General features: G+C 44.0%; 1 non-coding gene across 1 annotated transcript; it reads right to left on the reverse strand.

Annotated features, from left to right (window-relative positions):
* Positions 1-249: 249 nt before the first annotated feature.
* On the reverse strand, positions 250-322 carry TRNAR-UCU (transfer RNA arginine (anticodon UCU)). Its single transcript has one exon. It is a non-coding gene; the product is annotated as a tRNA-Arg (tRNA).
* Positions 323-10,435: the final 10,113 nt, after the last annotated feature.

Raw genomic sequence — 10,435 nt, forward strand, 5'->3', positions numbered from 1 at the left:
TGCGTCTGTATTCTCCATGCTCAGTAAAGAGCTGACAGAGCTCTCCTGGGGTGAATGAGGGGATGAATGGGGAAAGAAAACCGTGAATGCGCAAGTGAAAATACCTGCCCTTATTTAAACATTTGGAACCTATCTAGTCTGGCTTGGCAGTTTTCAACCTTGGCTGCACATTATAATCATTTAGGGAGTTGTTTTTTTTAACTTTTTTTTCATTGTTTTTGCCGCACTGAACAGCATGTGGGATCTTAGATCCCCAACTAGGGATCAAACCCAGGCCCCCTGCACCAGAAGTGCAGAGTCTTAACCACTGGACCATCAGGGAAGTCCCTTTTTCTTAATTTTTTATTGATTTATTATATACAGAAAAGTATATGTATCTCGAGGAGCTTTTAAAAACTGCTATGCGTGACACTGGGTAAAATTAAAAACACTGACAATACCTAATGTTGTGGCACTCACAGATGCTGCTGCTGCTGCTGCTAAGTCGCTTCAGTCACGTCAGACTCTGTGCGACCCCAGAGCGGCAGCCCCCCAGGCTCCTCCGTCCATGGGATGTGCCAGGCAAGAGTACTGGAGTAGGGTGCCATTGCCTTCTCCAGATGTTGCTAGTGGGGATGCAAATAATACAACTATCTTGAGGAACAGCTTGGAAGTTTCTTATAAAACGTTACACAGATACTTAGCATATGAACAGAAATTCCATTTCTAGGCATTTCCCCAAGAGAATGAAAATACATATCCACACAAAACCTTCACATGAATGTTGACAGAGCATCATTCATAACCATCCATAAACTGGAAACAGCCCAGCTATCCATCAACAATGGGTGAGCAGACAAAGCGTGGTGCCTCCACACAACGAAATACTAATTAGCAGGGGAAAGAAGAATGAACCACTGAAACATGTAGGGACAAGATGACTCTCATAAACACGATGCCGTCCACGTAAGCAGACTGCTCGATTTCATTTACACGAACTTCCAGTGCTTACAGAGTCACAATCACAGTGACCAGTCAGGTCAGTGGTCACCTGGGGGAGGGGCAGGGGTGTTTGGGGAGGACAGAAATGCTCTATACCTGGTTAGTGCTTTCAGGGGGACCTACGTTTGCCAAAGCTCGATCTGTTCACCTAAAATAGGTAGATCTCATTGTATGCAAATTACACTTCAAAAAAGTTGATTTAAAACAAAACTGCTGGGTTTCTCTGGTGGCTCAGGGGTAAAGAACCTGCCTGCCAGTGTAGGAGACGTGGGTTCCATCCCTGATTACAGAAGTTCCCACATGCCATGGAGCACACTACTGAACCACTGAGCCCGCGCATCACACTATTGTATACTGAGCCTGTGCGTCACACTATTGTATACTGAGCCTGTGCGTCACACTACTGAACTACTGAGTGCCGGGAGCCAGCAGGGGAGTCCCCACCCATGACAAGGTCATGTGGGAGAGTTCTGGTGGGCAAGGCGAGCCAGAACTTGAGGGGTGCCCCTCTGGACGTGCCTAAGCGTCTATCCCAAAACCTGAGCCTGTCTGTTTTACTGCTTCATGACTTTCACCAACTCCTCTGACAGTCACGAGGGGCTATCCCCAACCACTTTTATCTGTAAGAAAAGCAACTTAGAGCTCTAGTTAATAAGTCTCCAGGGTATAATAAGCTGTGTTCCAATTGTGATCCCCTCAGAGAGCTTTCTAACCTGCCTAACAGGTTCCCAGACTCTTACAGCTACGCATGTGATTGTTTACGGCCTCCCAACCATGTGAGGCACAGGAGACTTAAGTTATTCTAACAATGCAGAGCCTCCCGGGGAGTTAGAAATTGTTAAAATAGAACTGATAGAAGATTTCTTTGTTGAGTTAATACCTGCTGCCAAGTTTCCATATTTCTCACCCACTGTGTTCCTGGGAGTGTATTGATTAATATAGCTGATATATAAGAAATATAAGAAGAAGCTTTAATGTTAATAATAACCGTAGACCCCTAAGCTAATAAATTCTTCCCTTAATTACCCCCACGAGACTCCTGCCCTATAGGAATCCAACTCTGTCTACTGCTTTTGGGGAGTGGTACTAAACTCTAAGAAAAGTCACCTTTAGAGAAAATAAGTTTTTCTGGTTGACTAACTCTTATCAGAAGAAAAACGTTAGCAGGTCTCCTGACCAGCTGCTGCTGCTAAGTCGCTTCTGTGCAACCACATAGATGGCAGCCCACCAGGCTCCCCCGTCCCTGAGATTCTCCAGGCAAGAACACTGGAGTGGGGTGCCATTTCCTTCTCCAATGCATGAAAGTGAAAAGTGAAAGTGAAGTCGCTCAGTCGTGTCCGACTCTTTGCGACCCCGTGGACTGCAGCCCACCAGGCTCCTCTGTCCATGGGATTTTCCAGGCAAGAGTGCTGGAGTGGGGTGCCATTTCCTTCTCCAACTCCTGACCAGAAGATGATGTAAATCACCTAAAGCCTTGGTGTCTGAAAGAACGCCTGGTTTCGATAATGATTAAGGTCTGCTAACCTTGCGTGACTTTGCATCCCCTATTATCTTCTATGTGCTACTTGGGGTACAAAAGCCCCTGTTGAAAAAAAAGCTACGGACCCTGCTCACTAAGCTCGGTCTCCCCGTGTCGCTTCTTTCTCGTCTCCTTTTCTCTCCTTTTGTCTCTACTGTTTCTTCAGGCCAAAGTAATTGGAGCGTGGGGGTCCGCTGAGACCACTTACTTGCCCGGGCTTCTAAGACCCACTCGAGAAGGTGCCTAAGGTGGGGCACCTTCCACGATTCGAGAGAGCGCCTGTGGCCTCCGTGGTTAGTGCAAACCTGGTGTCACGGGTTATATTGATTTCCCACGTAAACCAATTATAATTAGAGCTCTGATTCTCTCCACTGACGCTATTCCTCTAAATCGCCAACGCCGTCATCCTGAGGGAATCCCTGGATCCAACCAGGGCTGGACCCCAGTAACTGAGCCCGTGCATCACACTATTAAACTACTGAGCCCGTGCATCACACTATTGAACTACTGAACCAATGAGCCCACATGTCACACTACTGAACCACCAAGCCCGAGTGTCACACTACTGAACTACTGAGCCGACGCGTCACACTAATGAACTACTGAGGCCATGCGTCACTCTATTGAACCACTGAGCCCGTGTGTCACACTACTGAACCACTGAGCTTGTGTGTCACGCTACTGAACTACTGAGCCCGAGCATCACACTACTGAACCACTGAAGCCCACACACCTTCAAGCCCGAGCTCCACAAGAGAAGCCACAAGAGGCCGGTGCACAACAATGAGAGACGGCCAGCTCGCCACGACTAGAGAGAAGCCTGTTCAGCGCAGAAGACTCAGCACAGCCAATTCTAAATAATAATGAAAATAAAACTGTTGCAAAAAAATAAAACGGTAAGCAGAGAAGGGAAAGAAATTGTCTCCAGGCAATCAGAAGCACAGGTGAAGCAAACGCTCACATTTAAGTTTATAAGAAACTTTAAGCAACACAGTAGCACACATGACAGGAGACATCGTGACGCTGCCTTACCTGTGTGTTTCTGGAAAACAGTCTCGAAGCTTCCTTACAAATTTAAAACGAACCTATCATAGGCCCCAGCTGATCCCAGGTGTTCACAGAAAAGAAATAAAAGCGTATGTCCATACAAAGACTTGTATACAGATGTTCACAGCAGCTTTATTGTAATAGCCTCAGACTGGAAACAATCCAAGTATCCATCAACAGAAGAATGGATAAACAAATTGTGGTAGATTTATATCACGGAATTGTTTAGACACTAATTTGTGTCTTGACTCTTTCACGACCCCATGGACTGTAGCCGACCAGGCTCCTCTGTCCATGGAGTGAGTCTCCAGGCAAGAATAATGGAGTGGGTTGCCATGCCCTCCTTCAGGGACTCTTCCCGACCCAGTCATCAAACCTGCATCTCCTACACTGGCAGGTGGATTCTTTACCACTAAGCCCCCTGGGAAGCCTTGTATTATGGAATACAACACAGCAACAAAAAGGAAGAAATACGGATACACGCAACAACATGGACACATCTAAAAATAATCATGCTGAAAGAAGCCGGATGCGAAAGGATACTCTGTACAATCCCATTACATAGAATTCTAGAAAGTGTAAAACAAATCTGTAGTGATAGTTGGGGGTGAGTGGGGAGTGAGTTACAAAGAGGTGATGGCAATGCTACTTGTCTTGATTGCTGTGATGGGGGCGGGGGTGTGTATGTTTGTGTGTATGTCAGTTCAGTTCAGTTCAGTGGCTCACTTGTGTCCGACTCTTTGAGACCCCATGAATCACAGCACGCCAGGCCTCCCTGTCCATCACCAACTCCCAGAGTTCACTGAGACTCACATCCATCGAGTCAGTGATGCCATCCAGCCATCTCATCCTCTGTTGTCCCCTTCTCCTCCTGCCCCCAATCCCTCCCAGCATCAGAGTCTTTTTCAATGAGTCAACTCTTCGCATGAGGTGGCCAAAGTACTGGAGTTTCAGCTTTAGCATCATTCCTTCCAAAGAAATCCCAGGGCTGATCTCCTTCAGAATGGACTGGTTGGATCTCCCTGCAGTTCAAGGGACTCTAAAGAGTCTTCTCCAACACCACAGTTCAAAAGCATCAATTCTTTGGTGCTCAGCCTTCTTCACAATCCAACTCTCACATCCATACATGACCACAGGAAAAACCATAGCCTTGCCTAGACGGACCTTTGTTGGCAAAGTAATGTCTCCACTTTTGAATATGCTATCTAGGTTGGTCATAACTTTCCTTCCAAGGAGTAAGCGTCTTTTAATTTTATGGCTGCAGTCACCATCTGCGGTGATTTTGGAGCCCAAAAAAATAAAGTCTGACACTGTTTCCACTGTATCCCCATCTATTTCCCATGAAGTGATGGGACTTGATCTTCGTTTTCTGAATGTTGAGCTTTAAGCCAACTTTTTCACTCCACTTTCACTTTCATCAAGAGGCTTTTGAGCTCCTCTTCTCTTTCTGCCATAAGGGTGGTGTCATCTGCATATCTGAGGTTATTGGTATTTCTCCCAGAAATCTTGATTCCAGCTTGTGTTTCTTCCAGTCCAGCATTTCTCATGATGTACTCTGCATATAAGTTAAATAAGCAGGGTGACAATATATAGCCTTGACGTACTCCTTTCCTATTTGGAACCAGTTTGTTGTTCCGTGTCCAGTTCTAACTGTTGCTTCCTGACCTGCATATAGGTTTCTCAAGAGGCAGGTCAGGTGGTCTGGCATTCCCATCTCTTGAAGAATTGTCCACAGTTTATTGTGATCCACACAGTCAAAGGCTCTGGCATAATCAATAAAGCAGAAATAGACGTTTTTCTGGAAATCTCTTGCTTTTTCCATGATCCAGTGGATGTTGGCAATTTGATCTCTGGTTCCTCTGCCTTTTCTAAAACCAGCTTAAACCTCAGGAAGTTCATGGTTCACATATTGCTGAAGCCTGGCTTGGAGAATTTTGAGCGTTACTTTACTAGCGTGTGAGATGAGTGCAATTGTGTAGTAGTTTGAGCACACTTTGGCATTGCCTTTCTTTGGGATTGGAATGAAAACTGACCTTTTCCAGTCCTGTGGCCACTGCTGAGTTTCCCAGATTTGCTGGCATATTGAGTGCAGCACTTTTACAGCATCATCTTTCAGGATTTGAAAAAGCTCAACTGGAATTCCATCACCTCCACTAGCGTATGTCAAAAGTCATCAAATTGTTCAACTTAAATATATGTAGCTTACTTCTGGCTTACTTCACTCTGTATAATAGGCTCCAGTTTCATCCACCTCATTAGAATTGATTCAAATGTATTCTTTTTAATGGCTGAGTAATACTCCATTGTGTATATGTACCAAAGCTTTCTTATCCACTCATCTGCTGATGGACATCTAGGTTGCTTCCATATCCTGGCTATTATAAACAGTGCTGCAATGAACATTGGGGTACACGTGTCTCTTTCCCTTCTGGTTTCCTCAGTGTGTATGCCCAGCAGTGGGATTGCTGGATCATAAGGCAGTTCTATTTCCAGTTTTTTAAGGAATCTCCACACTGTTCTCCATAGTGGCTGTACTAGTTTGCATTCCCACCAACAGTGTAAGAGGGTTCCCTTTTCTCCACACCCTCTCCAGCATTTATTATTTGTAGACTTTTGGATCGCAGCCATTCTGACTGGTGTGAAATGGTACCTCATAGTGGTTTTGATTTGCATTTCTCTAATAATGAGTGATGTTGAGCATCTTTTCATGTGTTTGTTAGCCATCTATATGTCTTCTTTGGAGAAATGTCTATTTAGTTCTTTGGCCCATTTTTTGATTGGGTCATTTATTTTTCTGGAGTTGAGCTGTAGGAGGAGCCTATTATACAGAGTGAAGTAAGCCAGAAGGAAAAACACCAATACAGTATACTAACGCATATATATGGAATTTAGAAAGATGGTAACAATAACCCCGTGTACGAGACAGCAAAAGAGACAGTGATGTATAGAACAGTCTTATGGACTCTGTGGGAGAGGGAGAGGGTGGGAAGACCTGGGAGAATGGCTTTGAAACATGTAAAATATCATGTATGAAACGAGATGCCAGTCCAGGTTCGATGCACGATACTGGATGTTTGGGGCTGGTGCACTGGGATGACCCAGAGGGATGGTATGGGGAGGGAGGAGGGAGGAGGGTTCAGGATGGGGAACACATGTATACCTGTGGTGTATTCATTTTGATATTTGGCAAAACTAATACAATTATGTAAAGTTTAAAAATAAAATAAAATTTAAAAAAAATATATATGTAGCTTAATGCACACTAATTATACAACTTTAATACAGCTGTTAAAATGAAAGAAAGGAAAAGAAAGGAAGGAAAGAAGAATGGGAAGAAAGAAAAGGAAAAACAAAATCAACGGAACAAAATAGTGAGCACAGAAAAAGATCCGCAAAGTGTGGTCAACTGATTTTTAACAAAGGTGGCAAAGGAGCAAAGCTGGTCTTTTCAACAAATGATGCTGCAACAGCTGGACATCCACTGGTAAAAAAAGAAAAAGAATCTGCACACCCTTCAAAAAAATTTAACTCAAAATAGATCACATATCTAGATGTAGAATGCAAAACTAGAAAAACCCTAAAAGATGACATGGGAGAAAACCTAGATGGCCCTGGGTATGGTGATGACTGTTTATATGCAACATCATGACCCATGAAAGAAATAATCAATGTTAGACTTTGTTAAAATTAAAACCATCTGCTCTGCAAAAGATGCTTTCAAGGAAATGAGAAGACATGTCACAGACTTGTTGAGTGTATTTTCTAAAGGTACATCTGAAATATGCTGGAGGAGAAAGTATAAATAAAAGGTACATCTGATAAACAACTGTTTCCCCAAAACATGAAGAACTGTTAAAACTCAATAATAAGAAAACAAACAACTCAATCCAAAATGTGCCAAAGACCTTAACAGACGCTTCTCCAAAGAAAATACACAGATGGCAAATAAGCATAGGAAAAGGTGCCCCACGTCACATGCCATCTAGGAAATGCAAACTAAAGCAGTAAGGAACCACTATACACTTACTAGAATCTACGACCAGGATCCGCAACACTGCCAACGCCCAGAGCTGGCGAGGGCGTGCAGCGCCAGGGCTCTCACTCGTTGCTGCTGGGAACGCAAAACGGTGCAGCCGCGCTGGAAGGCGGTGTGGAGGTCTCTTAGAAAACTAAATCTACGCTTATGCTGTGACTCAGCAACTGCACTCTGGGTATTTACCCGAACGATTTGAAAACTCCCACATGCATAGAAAGCTGCCCACAGACGTTTATAGCAGCTTTATTGCCAAAACTTGTTAAGTGACCAAGATGCTTTTAGTAGCGAAAGGATAAACTACGGTCCATCTAGACAGCAGGATATTATTCATCAGCTCTAAAAAGAAATACACTATCAAGACATAAAAAGACATGAAAGAAAGAAATGTGTGTCACTAAGTGAAAGAAGCCAGTCTGCAAAGACTACACACTGTAAAATGCCAATTGCATGGAATTCCAGAAAAGGCAAGACTCTGCAGAGAGAAAGAACAGTGGTTGCCAGGGTTGGCAGTGGGGGTAAGGTTGGAGGAATAAACAGGGGGAGAACAGATTTACAGGCCAGTGAAAATACTCTGTATGTGGAGTCCCGTCATACATTTGCCCAAACCTATAGAATGCACAATGCCAAGAGTGAGCCCTGAAGCAAGCTACGGATCTGGGGGGATTATGATGTGTCAGTGTAGGTTCATCGGTTGTAACAACCGTCACATTCTGTTGGGGGATGCTGAGAAGGGGGAGGCTGTGCATGTGTGAGGTCAGCAGGTATATGAGAAATCTGTGTACCTTCCCCTCAGTTTTGCTATGAACCAAAAACTGCTCTAAGAAATGTCTTTAAATAAACAAAATCCCCAAAAAAGTGAAATAAAAAATTAAAAGCATCTAAAAACACATGTGGAAACAAATGAGTTAGTGGATAATTAAACCAAAATTCAATTTAGTGGCTAACTCTTGTTAAGGAGAAAAAGGCTATGGTCAGGGAAGACATACAGGGAATTTTTAAATCAATGGAATATTATATTTTTGAGGAAATTGCTGCTTATTGATAGATATTTCTTAAGCTAATTGGGGTATTTATTGTTCTTTAAAGGTATACTTATTTCTACACTCTTCAACATGAATTGTGGGTGAATTTTTTAAAACACACACACATAAACACAATTCAGATTTCATTATGCTCAAAACTGTTTCTGGAACTTGATTTTTTAACATTGTATTTCCAATATTGATGTGTTACTAATAATCTTCCTAAGGATGAGACATATTAGTTCATTCCAAGGCAGGAGTAGGAGAAACAACAGGCTATTATTTCAGCTCAGTTCAGTCGCTCAGTCGTGTCCGACTCTTTGCGACCCCATGGACTGCAACACGGCAGGCCTCCCTGTCCATCACCAACTCCTGGAGTTTACCCAAACTCATGTCCATTGAGTCGGGAGATGCCATCCAACCATCTCATCCTCTGTTATCCCCTTCTCCTCCTGCTTTCAATTTTTCCCAGCATCAGGGTCTTCTGAGTCAGCTCTTTGCATCAGGTGGCCAAAGTATTGGAGTTTCAGCTTCAGCATCTATCCCTCCAGTGAACACCCAGGACTGATGTCCTTTAGGATGGACTGGTTTGATACCTTTGCAGTCCAAGGGACTCTCAAGAGTTAAAGCCATACTTTTCTAAGCTCAGTTATATGTTATTAAAATTGGCCAAGTGAGCCAAAGACATTGGTCATTCCTCCAGGAAGCAAATACGGTATCTTGGCCTCCAAAAAGTCCACTCTGCCCTCCTAGCTGGGGCTAGTCCCTCACCCTTGACATACACCTGGCCTCAACATTCAGCTTTTCTCCTTAAGTCACTCTTACCATTCATTTTTGGTCACAAGTCTTGACTTTCAGACTTCACTCGATTTACTTTTCCGCCTATTCATGAGTCATCCCTGGACAACTGGCACTCCTGGGCACAGGCTTGGCAGGGAAAGAGTAAGCCAATAAAATTTCTTATGAAGGAATCAAAATGGGCCTGATAGAGCTGTTCTCCAAATTCAGCTATCCTCAGAGTAGAAGTAGCTTGAGATGTTAACTGAGATACTCCCACCTAGGGCAGTACTTCTCAAAGCGAATGTTACAGAGATGAACCCCAAGCAACTTTCACAAACCTGGGTGTTACTGAGCCCACCCATGTCTGCAGAGTAAGTATCTGAGCCTGGGGCCCAGGAGTCTGAATCTCCGAAAAGCACCCCGGGTGTTTGTTTCAATGTCCTCTGACATCCTACGAGGCTGGATCTAATCACAGATAAAACCTCGCACGGCAGTGTATGGGTTTTTCGTCACAGACGTATCACCAACCAAAATAATGAGCTGCAACCACGCCACATTCAGAAAAAAAGTGCAGTTGAGCTTCACTCATTTAGCAGGTATGTTGTTGTCCAGTCCGACTCTTTGCGACCCCATGGACTGCAGCACGCCAGGCTTGCCTGTCCTTCCTGTCTATTTTCACTCTCTCAAATTCACGTCCATTGTGCCAATGATGCCATCCAACCATCTCATCCTCTGTTGCCCCCTTCTCCTCCTGCCCTCAATAGCAGTTACGCTATTTTAATATTGTTTACACTTTACTGACAGTCTGAAGGAGGTCTAGCTTAGGTAAACGTGAAGAGAAAATGGCCTCAGTATTGTAAGTCACTCCCCTATTCTCACTGGTCCAGTCAGATCTACTCTCAGGGACGGGTATAGGTTGGAAATATGAACTATGTTCAACGCGTGAGCACTGCAGAGGGGACCAGCCCACTGGAAACAGCTGACCTGGCCTTCCCAGCACCGACGGCTGCGTGTCTGCCCTGACTTTCTTCTACAGTAAATAGTTTTAGC

The sequence above is a fragment of the Bos taurus genome, chromosome 1, assembly GCF_002263795.3.
Source record: "Bos taurus isolate L1 Dominette 01449 registration number 42190680 breed Hereford chromosome 1, ARS-UCD2.0, whole genome shotgun sequence".
NCBI lineage: Eukaryota > Metazoa > Chordata > Mammalia > Artiodactyla > Bovidae > Bos > Bos taurus.